Source organism: Canis lupus, chromosome 25 (assembly GCF_048164855.1).
Source record: "Canis lupus baileyi chromosome 25, mCanLup2.hap1, whole genome shotgun sequence".
NCBI lineage: Eukaryota > Metazoa > Chordata > Mammalia > Carnivora > Canidae > Canis > Canis lupus.
Window position 1 is genome coordinate 19,435,570 of NC_132862.1, and position 15,747 is coordinate 19,451,316.

Below are 15,747 nucleotides of genomic sequence, written 5' to 3' on the forward strand. Positions count from 1 at the left end.
TTTTACATTTATGATACTAGTCATTTGTGTCCTCTCTTTTTCTTGGTTAGCGTGAATAGAAGTTTATTATTTTACTCATCTTTTCAAAGAATCAGCTTTTAATTTCACTGATTTTAATTTCATTGATTTTGTATTTTCAATTTCATTATTTTCTGCTCTAATTCTTATTTATTTTCTTCTGCTTACTTTGGATTTAACTTGCTCTTCTTTTTCTAGTTTCCTATGGTAGCCATATAGACTATTGATTTTTATGTCTTTCTTCTATTTTAATATATGCATTAATGTTATAAATTTCACTCTAAGCATAACCTTTGTTGCAGCTCACAGATTTTGTTGTATTTACTTTCTAATTCTTAGTGGTTCCAAGAATAAGTTTGACCTTAAGAAATTTAATGAATTTGGTGAATGAATCCTGGGGTAATAAACCTTGTGGATGAGTGAAGTTTTGCAGAAAGCAGGTGTCACTTTCCATGAGTAAAGGAATAAAGAAGGGCTTTATATTTAGGAGAGAAAAGTAAAACTGGGGTCAAGACATAAGGTTAGGAACTGGGGTGGCTATAGTATATTGCCTGTAAAGACTTAGTTTGGGGGATTTTTTTGACTATGGAAATATTAGGTGGATGACCAAACAATTAAAACAAATAATTAAAAATAGAACTATCATCAATACCCAGCAATCTTGCTTCTTGTTTTTATTCAAAGAATTGGAATCAGGATTTCAAAGACATGCTTTGCACTCTTATGTTCACTGTGGCATTATTCACAATGGCCAAAATACGGAAACTACCTGAATATCCATCAATAGGTGAATGGGTAAAGAAAATGTGGTATACACATACAATAGAATATGATTCAGCCTTAAAAAAAGAAGGAAGTCCTACCATTTGTAACAACATGGATAGACCTGGAGGACATTGCACCAAGTGAAGTAAGTCAGACACATGAAGACAAATACTGTATAATCTCACTACATGTAAAACCTAAAATAGTCAAACTCATAGAAACAGAGGTACAGTGGTGACTGCCAGAGGCTGGGACTGAGAGGATATGGGGAAGTGGTAACTAAAGGCTACAAAGTTTCAATTATGTAAGATAAATAAGTTCTAGAGATCTATTATACAGTAGCAGATGATTACATAACAAAGATATTATTATTATTATTATTATTATTATTATTATTATTACGATATCATTATTATCACAAAGTAGGTGGGATGCCTTGGGCAATGATGAGTATGTCTATGACCTTGATGGTAGTGATGGTTTCATGAGTGTACATTTACATCGAGACTCTTTGAGTTGTATACATTAAATATGTATATAGCCTTTTACATGTCAATTATACCTCAACAAAAAAGAAAGAGAGAGAAAAAAATATAGAAATGAGAGAGCAATGAAGAGAAGTGAGGTTCACTTTTTCATCTTTTCTTCTATGGAATCCTTTGAAAAGGTGGCAGTGACAGATCAAAGAGAAGGGAGGAGAACTATATAGATCTCAGGTGAGTAGCAATCAGGGATGATTCAGAAACAAATATAAACTAAAAAATCTCTTCTGTTTATTAAATATACCATAGGGAGATAACTTTTAATGGGAAGAAAAATCTGATTCTTGGGTCATTTATGGAAAGGACACTGCTGCCTTCATAATACAATCATCTATTTTCTTTTTGTATTGTAGGAGGATCCATTCCATTACAGCTATATTATATTTCTTTCTAAACATAGATATGAACTATCAGCAAGTAAGGGATGCTCAGTGATTCTTTAATCACAGCATATTGCAGAATTACTTCCTTTTCCTAATTTCTGTTTCTATGAATGATTTACAGAGTTGTGCAACACACAGATGACACATGGAAATCAGAATTATTGTTTCTACATAGACCACATTGTTTCTTGCCTGTAAATTGTCTCCAACTGGCTTTGAAAAGAACATTGCTTCACACTGCTTTCAATCAAGGGAAGCTACCTGAGAGCATTTACACTGAATATTCAGTAGAGTCTATTTCTGTGCTTTTTCATCATGCCATTCAGATGGACTTTATCAGTCAGTGTTTCTTCAAGAACGGGTGCTGGAGAGTTTAGAATTCTTGCAATGAAAAGATAGAGGAAGAAAAATACAAAAACCAAATGTTTAGAAGAAATCTGGGGCATCCTAAAAGTCACCGTAATTAAAACACAGCAGTTTGTAATTATTCTGAAGGGGAAAAAACAGTAAGAAAGGCTCAAAAATACTAATGTGGTTACCCAAGGTCCTGCCACATTAATTCAAATTGACTTAGATATGATATCCTCAGATGGGCTGAAAACTAGTTGGAAGGCTTAAAACAAAAGAAAAGCAATATAATGAGGTGGAAAAAACAGTGGGTTTGGAGTCACTGGAGTATGGTTGGTTCTGCCATTGACTAACCGACTGACCTTTGGCAATTCATGGAACTTCTTTGTGACTCAAATTTTGAAACTGCAAAACAGGATACTACCACTTAACCTTGGGTTTAAAGAATGTGTGTGAAGGTTATTTTCTATTTTCAAACGTTGCTCTCCACACCCTTCTATCCCATCTTTCCATCCATCCAGGACAACCTCCTGCCTCACTTCTTCACCAGCCACCTGCTTCATCTTCATGTGTGTATTCAAATTCTTCCTTAGCATAAGCCTCCAAATTTACATTTTTAAAAATATTTCCTAAAGCCAGCATTCAGTGTCATTTAAGAAACAACCCATGAGGGAAAAAAACAAAACAAAACAAAACAAAACAACAAAACCCATGAGTATATTTATGTTCAGTGTTTCTTCAAATTATACTTCAAGTTAAGAAAAAAAATGATTCCTCTCATTATTTCTTGCTGTTAATTTACCATTCACAACTCCTTGGCTCCTACCATTAGCTAAACTTAATTTGCTGTTCAAATTCTTGTTATATGGGGAGAGGTTAACATAAAGGGGCTTATTGAAGTGTTGCTTTGATAAAGTCAGAGTCCTCTCTGTCATGGTCGAGAGATGTTCTCCTAGTGCTCAGGAATAATGATTGTAATTGTGTTTCAGTAGAAGTTCTCAAACTTTATCATGTGTTAGAGTCATCTGGAAAACAAGTAAAAAATGAAAATTACTGACGCCTCTTCAGAAGATTCTGACTTGGAACATTTAGGTAGAGAACCAGGCATTTGCATTGTTAACAAATATCCCTGGTGATTTTGATGCAGGCGATCCACCGACTACTCCTCCAAAAGTGCTACTAGAGATTATGTAGGCTATTCCAAGAGCAGTTGGGAGTTTTAAATCCTTGTGGCTTAAAAAAGAATATTTTCTAAAGAAAAATATTTGCAAAAGGAAGGATTTTTTTTTATATTAAAAAATGTGGTGTCTATCATCAGAGCACAGACTGGAGTTTGGATGGTATTTGTTCATGTGATTCCTATGTGTCTCAAGAAGTTAATTAATTTTACGGTCATAATATGTAGCGTAACAGCATTATCCATTCCAAGCAGGTATCATAGGGATGAAATGCATGTAAAATGAAAACACCTTAGTTGTAAAAAGTACGATGGTATTAAGTATTGATAATTTCAAGAGCTAGATTGTTCAACTAAATGAAGAAAAGCTAAGCCCAGGTTTTCCACTAATTAGTGTTTTCACCTACATAAAGTACAAAGGGTATGTTTGTCAGCACCCAGGGTCAAACCTAGGCCAGAGACAGGCTCAGATGCAACTAAGAAACATCTATGTGATTGCTTAGCAGTTTTCTGGCATTCACAGTAATTTAATAGAACCTGTGCTTGACTTAGTACAAAGAATTACCAAAACAATGTAATGCAACGTATAAATACAATTTAATGGCAATTTTTTTTTTCTTATTGCACTAACTCATTTCAGACAACTTCAGTCCATCCTTCAAAAGAAAGAAAAGAAAAAGAAAAAAAAAAAAAAAAAAAAAAAAAAACAAAAGAAAGAAAAGTTACCAATTATAGACTAGCTGGAAATGAATTCAATGAGATTTTCAGATGATCTGGGAGCCATTTTTTATTCTGTGCGAGATAGTGGCAGAGAGACCACAACAGCACTGATTATAAATTTATTCTGTCTGGATTTGGGAATTTAGTGAAAGATCAACTGAAAAATGTGGTGGCTTTTATCTTTCTCTCTCTGCCTCTACCGCTTCAAATGTACATATATATATATACATGCATGTCTGTACCATTCACATAGGCCGAATGCCTGACAACGCATGTCATATACACCCACTATGTGTGTGTGTCTACCTGCCATTTTAAGATGAACATATATTTTTTGGCAAGAGAATAAGTTTTTAGTACAATTTTTCAACTTTGAACGCTTAAACACAATCCTGGGAAGTACTTTTATAGCAATCTCGAGGCAAAGGTTTTATCCTCACCATGTCAGTATCCCTGCTATCTTGTGTAGTGTCTACAAACATCAGACCTGGATCAATATTAATAATTGTTGATGCTGATGTGATCTTCTTTGGAAAAACAAGACCCCAGATAGGGCTTGGTAAGATACTTAGGGAAGTTATAGGGTAAACAGGCCAGATTTTCTCCTGAGGTGTGTTTTATCTTGTCTATTTACATTAAGATAACCAGGTTATGAGGCAACAATAGAAAGCTCCCAGAACTCAGTGACTTGCACAAAAAAAGGTTTAGTTCTCATTCAGTTAAGATAATTTGCGGATGTAGGAGACCCTTCAAGCCAACTCTCCTTCATGTGGCAGCTCTGTGACGTAGATCCACAATCTCAACACTAGGTCTCTGGCCCTGCCACTCAGCATGGGAAGACAGCGTTGGGTGGGCGGCAGGAGTTCAACGTTTTGGCCTGGACGTGGTGCACATCACCTCTGTGAAGCCTATGATGAAGCCCGTTAGCACCGTAGCGCTGCTCCACCTCACTCCCGTGCTTTAGGGAAATGGATTGTAGCCTATGTCCCAGAAACAGAGGAGAATTGGGTAGAATAAGAGCAGAAGTCTCTACCATAGAGTTTATATGTGTTCCAAGGAAATATGTAACAGAGAAATAGGCTTCTTTGAAGAGGGGAGAAACATAAAGAAAAATAAAGAAACTCCTTACTCATAAATGAATAACTGATTTTAGATGATGATTATTAAGAACTTCACAATTTGAATGAATTTTTTAATCTAACTAGAGCCAACTTTAAGCTTAATGTGAGTTTGTTTTAAAACAACAAAGTACAAAAATGCCATGTATCTGGGGCTCCTGGGTGGCTCAGTGGTTGAGCATCTGCCTTCGGCCCAGGGTGTGACCCCGGGGTCCTGAGGTCAAGTCCCGCATCAGGCTCCCTGCAGAGGGCTTGCTTCTCCCTCTGCCTATGTCTCTGCCTCTTTGTCTCTCTTGTGGGGAAAGAAAAAAAAAAAAAAAGCCATCTATTTAACACTTTAAAGCAATCTCTTTTCTGTTTATGATTAAATTAAAAATGGAAATAATAGTAGAACCTGGGAAGATAGAAGGCCCAAAGGGGAGCTGACAAAATGCTATTCTGAGGTAAGTTTTCATTCCTTCACTGAATATATGGTCTACAATCATGGAGACTTCGATTAAAGCAATTTTCCCTCCCTTTGATGCTATACATTTTTTTCCTTAAGGAATTCTTAGAAAAAAATGTTATAATGTAATTATGATTTAAATTCACGTTAGATCAAAGCTTGAAGTTTTGTACCAGTGTACTTTCTGGTCATCCCAGAGTTTCTATAAAATGGTGGCCCGAATTGAGCTGATTCTCTGGGAGTCCTCTAGAATAGTTTTCTCTAGGACGTTTTACCAACACCAGAACCTTCATGGATTAAAAAGTGGACTGATCCCAAGCCTGACACATAAAGCTGACACAAATAATTTAGAATTAAATTGTTAACATAATTTATGACAGTTTCCTCCTTAGTCACAGAAGTGTGATCAAACTTAACTGGTCCAGCTATTGGAGTTGGCTACAGATTTTTGAACGAGAAGAAGAAATCGAATGAATTTATAAGAAATGCAAGCCTAGCTTAATTTTAACTTTTTTTTGTGAAAGCACCTTTAATATTATATTTAATCTTCTTGTGTGACTATCATTTAGGATAGTTTAAAATATTGTCTGCCATGGGAGAACTCAAATGCAATACTTTCTGTATGTGCTGGACTAGGTCAAGTCTGAATTCCCCTCCAGACCTAGGATTTGATGTGTAGACAGAGCGTGCAATTTTGCAATCTGCCAAGCCAGAAGAGGATTTAATATTACATTCAAAACTGTGCTCAAATAGTCAAAAAATGTTCAATAAAATAACATTGCAAATCATACTCAGTCAAACTAGCTGGCAAAGGTAGCATGACAAAATTGAGAAATAAAGCATATGGGATGTAGTGTTATTTACATGTTTTTAGGGCTTACGCTCTGGGTGGCTCGCTATTTACAAGACAGCAGTTTCCACCCTTCCCCTCTGCTTTAGGTTTGAGACAAGGCCAAGTTCTCCATCTGACTTCATATGACTGTGGTCTAGTTCAGATTAGTATTTGTCACCACTCTTCACAGTAGAAGGAATGCAGCAGACTGGGCAAAGAAGAGGAGGAGGGGGGCTGAGATTAAGAGACTCACTCTGTTGAAGGTTAACATACCTGAGACATTCACAACAGTGAATTCTGGAGGCTGCATGGCAGTCAGATGTTCACAGTTAAATTTCAGAGAAAGAGTTGAAGGAAAGAGCATTTTAGGATTCTCAAAATATTTGCTACCACCAGAAGAAAAAGTCGTTCAGTAAAGCATTATTATGCTCCCTCTCTGAAGATGTTTTGCAGAATTCTAAGCTGCTTAGAAGCTAATGAGACATCTGGCTGAAAGATGGCAGATCATAAATACTTTTTAAATAAACTGAGACATGGTTTCTCAGAAGAGAAAAACTACCATTCAGAACAAATGAAGCAATATGACACACATATTTCTAAAAGCTAAAAAATGACATCCTATCAATATGAAAAAAACATTAACAATATGAATATAACACAAGTATTTCTAAAAGCTAAAATGACCTATCACTATGAAAAATATTAGCAAAAATATTTAAAAAAATTTTTTTTAAATGAGAAATTTTAGAGTGGAGATCATGTAAACACACAGCACTTTTTTTTTTTTTTAAGATTTTACATATTTATTCATGAAAGACACAGAGAGAGATTGGCAGAAACATAGGCAGAGGGAGAAGCAGGCTCCCTGCAGGGAGCCTGATGGTGAACTGGATCCCAGAACCCCGGATCACACACTGAGCCGAAGGCAGAAGCTCAACCACTGAGTCACACAGGTGCCCACGTGCTTTTTTTCCTTTACAAATACAGAATATAAACTCTTAATTATGGGCCAGGCATTGTTTTAATGGCTTTACATGTATTAATCTTCTAACAACCTTATCGAGTTCTACTGTGTTTCTAAAATGGAGGAAACTGAGGCATGGTAAGGTTAAATATTAAGCTGGCAAATGATGAATGTGAGACTTAAAAGTAGATAGCCTGGCTCCATCTTGAATAAACTGCCAACACACATCTTCTCTCAGTGAAGTTTTGCAATGAGGACAATATCGAGTATTTCCAAATTACTAAATATGTGATGGAATTTATGCTATTAATATCACTGGTGGGCTATATCAATTTCAATTAATAGGTAAGATTTGAGGAAAGGAACTTGTCATCCTTGGCTCTCTGTTGTGATCTATGACTAGGATTTATTTATTTATTTATTTTTTAAAGATTTTATTTATTTATTCATGATAGTTACACAGAGAGAGACAGAGAGGCAGAGACACAGGCAGAGGGAGAAGCAGGCTTCATGCAGGGAGCCCGACGTGGGATTCGATCCTGGATCTCCAGGATCGCGCCCCAGGCCAAAGGCAGGCGCCAAACCGCTGCGCCACCCAGGGATCCCTATGACTAGGATTTAGAACAGAATTACATTACATTATACAGCCATTTCTACTTTTTTATGCTGAAAATGTAAGGTTATAATAATGCTCACCATGCTATTAAGTTATTGATTTGGACTGGTGATTTCCCTTGAGAATTGATTAGAACTTGAGAGAAGATGAGTTTTTTGGAAGAACCTTTATTGCTACATTTATGTGAGCTAATCTTGTAATAGTTGATTTCCTGATTTTATATTCCAGCCAGGCTTTCTTATCAGCTAGCTAATGTTACTGTATTAATGTTACTACATCAGAGTATTAAGCAGTATTGATGTGCTTGAGCTGTGGAACATGTCTTTTCCCACCAGGTAAACAATAGCAATTAAATGGAATTTGGCTTAAAAGGGAAATGATTTTCCCACCACTATGCCCTATCAGCATAAACTTGGGACACTCCAAGAAGCCACAGGGTTTAGAGCAGGCTTTGGTGATACACCACTCGGCATAATCTGGTTGCCAAGAGACTGTGCCTCAAGCTTGTACTGAGAAAGATCATCAGCATCCTTTCAAGGGAGATACATTACTAAAGTGAATCCAAACAGATTGAGTGGCTAGATTACATAAAATAGGTGAATGTGGCTGGCAAAAGGAAAGATCTCCCCTTTGGAAAAGCATGGCTTTGGCACCGGGCGGTCCAGGGTTGGAACTCCGCTTCATGCTTTACAAGCTGTGATCACTGGTGAGTTGCTGAACCTCTGTCAGCTTTAGTTTCCTCTTCTTTAAAAGAACTGTTAAAAGCATTAAGTGGATGTAATATGTCTAGCACAATGCGTGACACGTAATAGGAACTCAATAAATTATTTTAAAGTGAGAAGCTACTTCTCCACAAACTCAATGACTGGAAAAAGGGTATGAATAAAATATTTTTGAAAACTCATAACTAATTAAGACCCTTTTTTTTTTTGTTAATCTGAAATCCATTTTGGAAGTCTGAATTCTTATTATTCAATTTTTGAATAATGACTAATTTGAATTATTCTAAATTAATTGAATAATGAGGCTTTTCAATGTGCTTAATTTAAAAAATTAAAGTCATTTTGATCCTCATTACTCTCGAAAGCAAACCAAGACTGGGTCCATAGTAGTTCCTCAAATTTAGGAGATGAGTTTCTGATTTTAGGGTAATTTTGGCCAAAGATCAGATAAACCCTTTTTATTTGCAGGCACAAAACTAGATGTTCCTAGCTCCAAGACTCATGCATTAGTCAGAATGGTTATTCAATAAGGTCTCTTGACTTTTACTTGTGATAAAATTAAATAACATATCAACAGCACAGATTCCCAGCCTTTTAGTGGTGATATGCCTTTCCTTAGAGTGCTTCACATGCCTTTATACTGGTGACATGTGTACTCCCAATCTTAAAAAGGGTGGAAGGAAACAAATTTAACTATGTTAAAAATCAGGAGAAATAACCTGGTTATTACTTCTTCCCTGACAAGGGAATTTCTAGATTCATATTCTCCAATATGGTAGCTACCAGTCACAGGTGGCTATCTAAATCTAAATTTAAATTAATTAAAATAAAATAATTTAATTTTCTCAGACACACTAGCCACATTCCAAGGGTTCGAGTCACATACACCAAGTAGCTACCATATTATACAATGCATATATAATATACAGTTTCCACCATCTCCATAAGTTCTATCAGGAAACATTGCTAAATGATTGGCAGTAAAGGTATCCAATTATAATTTGTCTTAGTCATTGAGCATGCTAAGATACAGGCTTCCTTTTATTTTCTCTTATTCTTTAAGAAGTTTGTAAAAATACTTACAGCACAAAATGTAAGCCTGGAGACCATCTTGTGCCTTTACTCTCATCCGTGTTTTGACTTACTTCATGGGAATGGAATTGCTCCAAATTTGTACTCCGTGTTCTAGATTTCATAAAGGAATGAAGCGTGGCCACCAGACAGTGATCTCAGTTTGTTGAAGCAAAGTTGATTGCCCAAGGGTTAACTGACACATTCCATCTCTCTAGTGTTTCTATTAGTCAATTGAATATATGCCAATTAGGACAGCTATTCAGAAAAGAACACGCTGAAACTGTTACCTAAGACAGGCAGTAGGCAACGAGATGGCTCTTTTCCTTCCTACTGCTCCTATTTGGAATCTCTTGGATTTTGCCATTTCCCTTCCCTCATGATACCAATCCCATCTTATTTAGGCTTCCTTCCTTGTTATTTGTCAGTGTGCACCACAATGGCATGATTGGCGGTGCCACATGGCAAGGAGAAAAAAGAGAAAATAAACTTTTCATGAGGGCTGAGGAGCCTGTCTCTTCTCTCTAGAAGGCTAATCAAGGCTGAGAAAATGTTGGTTCACTGTGCCTCAAACCAGGGCTTTTTTTTCCATTACCCTGTACCTACATCCTATTAACTCTACACCTGAACTCAGTCAGAAAATGCACAGAATAGCCTGGAACTGCATATTCTTTTGTAGTATAGATAATTCTATATGAAAAGGTATATGATTACCTCAAGGGCTAGGGGGATTAAAGAGGTACCTTTTCTCCTTTCACTTTTCCTACCTCATGAATACAATTCCTGGATAGGGTTATATAAGAAATTATGGATTATTTATAATGTTGAATTCTGTCCCACAGTAAACCATCAAGAAGAGACACTCTGCTTTGCACGGTAAGTAATAGTAGAGAGGCAGGCAGGTCACGGTTGAAGCCAAATAGAAGAGGGTGAAAAAGGAACCAGCTGGCTCCTAGAAGGTTACATACATACCCGGAGACTTGCAGGTCTCTTATCCATTCATTTACCAACTTTCTCCTTGTCTTCTCAGTCTTTTACCACCTGCAACGCATCCTATTAGCATTTCTGCCCCAATGACACAACCACAACCAACAACTTGATTCTATTCCTACTATGTTATGTTCTTAGCATTCAAAGTGAAATTATGAATGCATTTTTGCATAGAGACGTTGTTTTAATAAACTTAGGTCTTAGGAGACCATTAGCTATAATGTGGAGAAGTGATTATTGGGGAGCGAGAATGGAAACAAGGGGTCACTTAGGAAACTATTTCAAAAGTCTAGGCAAGATATGATAAAGGCTTTGGTCAGGGAGGTAGTAGTGAAATGAATGGGAAAAAAGTAGATGGATTCAGGAGAAATCTTCAGGTAAAGCTGACAGGACTACTTCGAAGTAGGGAGTGAGGGGGAAAAAGGGATAGGGGAGATGATAAATGATATTCCTTGGTGGAGATGGGGAATATGACAGAAGACAGAGAAAAGACCTCTGGGTGGTAGAGGAGGAGGGGTGGTGATGAAGAGCATTGGTTTTTACTAGGTGAAGTACCACATCCAAGTGGAAATATTAAGTAGGCAGCCGAATATAGGGCTCTGGACTTCAGAGAACTGGGCCAAAGACTCAGATTTGGTGTTCGTTAGCATACAGACAGTATAAAAAGCCATGGAATCAGATGAGATCATGTAGACAGACTAAAACAAAGAGGGCACCAACCCTGTTAAGTTTAAGGTTTATCTAACATTGTGTTATGGGTTATATAAAATTTTTAGCCTTACCTGGTTGATGGGAGTATGTATATCAAATTATAAGGAATAGGGAAAAAAAAATACTTTCTGTACAAAAGATTTCTTCAAGTGAGGAAGTGCCAGCATAGCAAAGGGTCTTATTAGGTAGATTACTATAACGCTCTGAAAAAATTTCATTTATATAAAAGTGAACAAATCTTACTCTTTGTAGCTAGCTGGTTATGTATCTCGATTGCTTAGGAAAAACAGACCAGAGTTTTCTAAAAAGTATGATTTGATATTTCTACCTAGTTTACTTCATTTTATTCATTTGCTACCAACATGCCAGTTTTTGATACAAAGTAGAAAAGTCTTTTTCCCTGCTTTCTGAGACAAGAAAAGTGTAAGAAAAATATGTGTTGCTTACCTATAGCAACCTGAAAGCTCATGAACATAAATATTGGTCTGCCTATAAAGTTATAACATAGAATGTATTTTAAAGAATAGCTCACTGAGACAACTAAAATTTTACTAAATGAATTATTGTCTAAAATTTTTATAGTTTAAATTAAAAATTTACATTTTGAGCAGTTAGGGAAAGCAGGTGAAAATAAAGATAAAAATAGGATATAGGAAAAATATGTTTCAAAGAAGGCAGGGCTTTCCAGTGTCCAGTAGTTACTAACATTTTACAGAACAGTACCAACACACAAGAGCAAAAACCCAAAATTCTTACTTATAGATCTTGCCACAAGGAATTTTCTATAATCTGTTGCAGTATCTGAGCTGTGTTGAAGTCAGTGATTTGTACATTCTGTGGCTTCAGATTTTTCTTTTTAAATCAGCTCCCAGACTTTTGAGAACTGAATGTTTGCCAGGACTGAGTCAAGTTTTCCTACCTTTTGAATGAGTTTGTTTCTTGATTTCTGTGTATTTCTTAAAAATACAAGACCAGTTTGTATCACAATTAGGAGTCAGAGGTGGATTTTTAAAAATCTATCAGATATTCTTTGGCTTCCATGATCAGAAGGACTCTCAAACCACATTGCTCTGGACATTCCCTAACCTAACTCACTCCCAAACATCTCTCATCTCAACCACAACTCCAACTGGCCCTCTGAGTCTTTTACTCTTGATCACAGAACACTGCGCATACAAACTCTTCTTCAAGCTTTCTTCTTCCTCTCTTTTTGTGACTGAAACCAGATGTACTAGGATCAGTGAGTCTAATATTTACCCTACAGCCCTCTTAATGGAAGGCTGTTTCTTACTTTTACAGCTAGGCACCTCTTAGAACCGTAAGAAATTATTTCACACATCATTTTCCAGATGTTCTCCACTCATACTTTTAGGAGAGCTTCTAAATTTGGGTAGCACATTTCTACCAATTGAGTAGCATTTAAGTTGCTATGATATAGTGATTTAGTCATTCTAGTAGCATTTGGAAGTGTAGAATTCACTTCAGAGTATTTAGAAGTTTTGCTGAGTCATAGAAGGCTGCTTAACTTTTTCATGAGAGGTAACTTTCCTACAGAATCCTCATTTAGAAATCCAGCAATTTTGGCTAATCTTTTAAATTAGTAGTCAGAAGCTACTAGCTTGGAAATAGTTGATTTATTATATTACAAGTGCAATGACTGATTTCTTGATTGAGATTTATTATATTACAAGTGCAATAATCGATTACTTAATTGATTTCATTATTTATGAACTCACAATTATGTAAGAAGTCCACACCACAGGCTAGGTACCATGGAATGCCATCAAGACACAATGAACAAAACAGATTCGGGTTCTCCCTTTAGGAGGAGGGGTTATATACAAAAATGAGAACACAAATTATGAATTAAAAATATTAAAAAATAATAAAATACAAATAAATATTGAAAAATAAAAAAATAAAAACGACAATTAACACAAAATATTATTTACTTGTACAAGTGCGCATAGGGAAAGTCCAGTACGTAATGCGCACTGTGGGGGTGGGGGGTAAAATTTAAAGGGAATCAACTTGTGAAGAATGAATGCTTCTGAGAAAAAGAGAACAGAAAACTAGAGGAGAGCAAAGAACATTTTACCAGCGTTGTTCCTTCTGTTTTTAGAGAAAGACTGATGCCCAAGTAGCTCTGTATTGTGGCAGATTAGGTGTATGAAAATGTTTTTATTTTTCAATTAAATAAAGGAACAGTTTTAGTTTTGCCTGGCTTCAAATGATTCTGGCAGTCACAGCTGGGAGTTCTTATACAGTTTCTGCCCACTTAATATGATGCTGGTGGTGATGCTACAAGTAAGTGGCCCATGGACTCAGAACACGTTGGCTTTCTGCTTCTTGTTAGTGGAGTCTTTGGAATCATGGTAGAGTTGTTTGCCGGTTATGTAAACAGAAGACTAGGCGCTGAGTGCTTTGATCCAACTCTCCTTTTTCCTTTGGAGTTTTATAAATGTTTTCCAGGTTTTTACATATAGCTTTTTCTTTTCTTGTTCAGGATTGAATTGGCAAATGCCATATTTTAATTAAGTGAATAGATAATTCTTTTGCTTTTATTGCTCTTTAAAGAACAGACAGCATTTCCTGATTCTGTTCAGTTTAACTGCCAGATTAAAAAAAAAAGTTATAATTATAGATACTTGACTCAGTGCAGAATAACACCGATCATAGGGACATTGTTCTGGTTTTGATTTCAAAGCAATCACTGAGCAAGGCTCCTTTGAATTGGAACATGAATCAGCATTTAGCAAGGCTGAGTTTAAACCTCTACTCCAGATTCTGAGTGACAGAGAACTTCTAAATAGGGCACTGTTTGTTCATAGTTTTAGGTATCTGTGATTTACTTGGCTTTGTTAGACAATAGGGGCTTTGGTTCAGTTATATTTTTAACATTCCTTAAAATAAATCAAAGAGTGTTCCCATTTTGGATGTGGATTAGTATGGTGGAGGAAATGAAGAATTTACAAGTGCCGAGTATCCAGGGATTATGCACTGGGCTCTGTGCTGGATTGCCTTGATTAATATTCTTTTGGTTGCATGGAATAGAAACTGGCTCTGGCTAGCTTAGGGGAAAAAAAGTAAGTGGTGTTGGCATGCTGGAAGAATATTTGGGTATCTCACAGAATCCAGGACTCGGGCAAAGCAGGGATCAGGGGACTTCTGACCTCAGAAGTTCACATGTGTCTCCCCAGGGTAGTAGTTGAAGGGTCTCACTGGATGATTCTTCACAGGAGGCCCAGTGAAGTCTGGTCTTCACTTGTGCGTTAATCAAGGTTAGAGGGGCTAGATAATATGTTTAACCAGTTGTTTGTGGGCAACCACACCTGGATTTTGTGGGCAGCTCCCAGAAAAGGGGGATGATTGTGAACTGGTGGCCACACTAGCAAGGTTTACTCTATGCAGCATTTTAAAAGCTTAATTTAATTTTCACAAAGAGCTTATAAAAATCACTATTTCCACCTCACAAAGAGAAAACTGAGACTCAAATTGGTTAGGTAACTTGTCCAATGTTCCACACTTAGAATGTGGCAGAGCCAGGACTCCCAAATAGTTTTATAAGGGAGAGTAGTCTTCTTCTTAAGATTAAAATGTTAGGAGAGTTCATGAAGTAAGAGTTCCAGGTATCTTCTCATGGAGAGAATATTAGTACATGGAGAGGTATCTCCAGTGTACTAGAAAGAGTAAAACTGCATGTTGAAAGCTCTGGGATTGAATCCCAACTCCACCTGGTCATCATGGGCAAATAAACACCTCTCCACTAATAAATGTGGATACATCATCTCCTTCACTAGGTATTGTAACTTTCTAGGGTCATTGGTATACCATGTGAGAATACTTGGCACAAAGAAGATACTCATTTAGGGGGGAGGGAGAACTTATTTATTAATGAACCCTCAAGCATGCTATTAAAAATGGAGTCACAGTTTGAAAATGGCTTTCTTGTTCCAAAAATCTAACTGCTGTCTTATTCTCAGGCTTTTCAAAATAGTACCTTAGTCACCTAAACATAAAAGTAGAAAATGCTACGTAAAAGGAAGTAAGAAAATCATAAAGAAGGCAAAGAAAGTTTTATACACAAAACATTTGACTACTTTTCTTTGAGACTCTGGGCTCACATTTTTGGGAGAAACTCTTACCTTTAGACACGGCACAGTATTTACGCATTTTATTCTCTTAGGACACCTCTGCGGGAAAAAAGCACTCTAGCAATCCGAGAGCTTATGGTTATGCTTGCTAGGTGTTCTGCAAATATTTGTAGATTGATCAGTTATCAATTTGTTTCAAATTACTTCGGACAACAATTAGTCTAAGTCAAC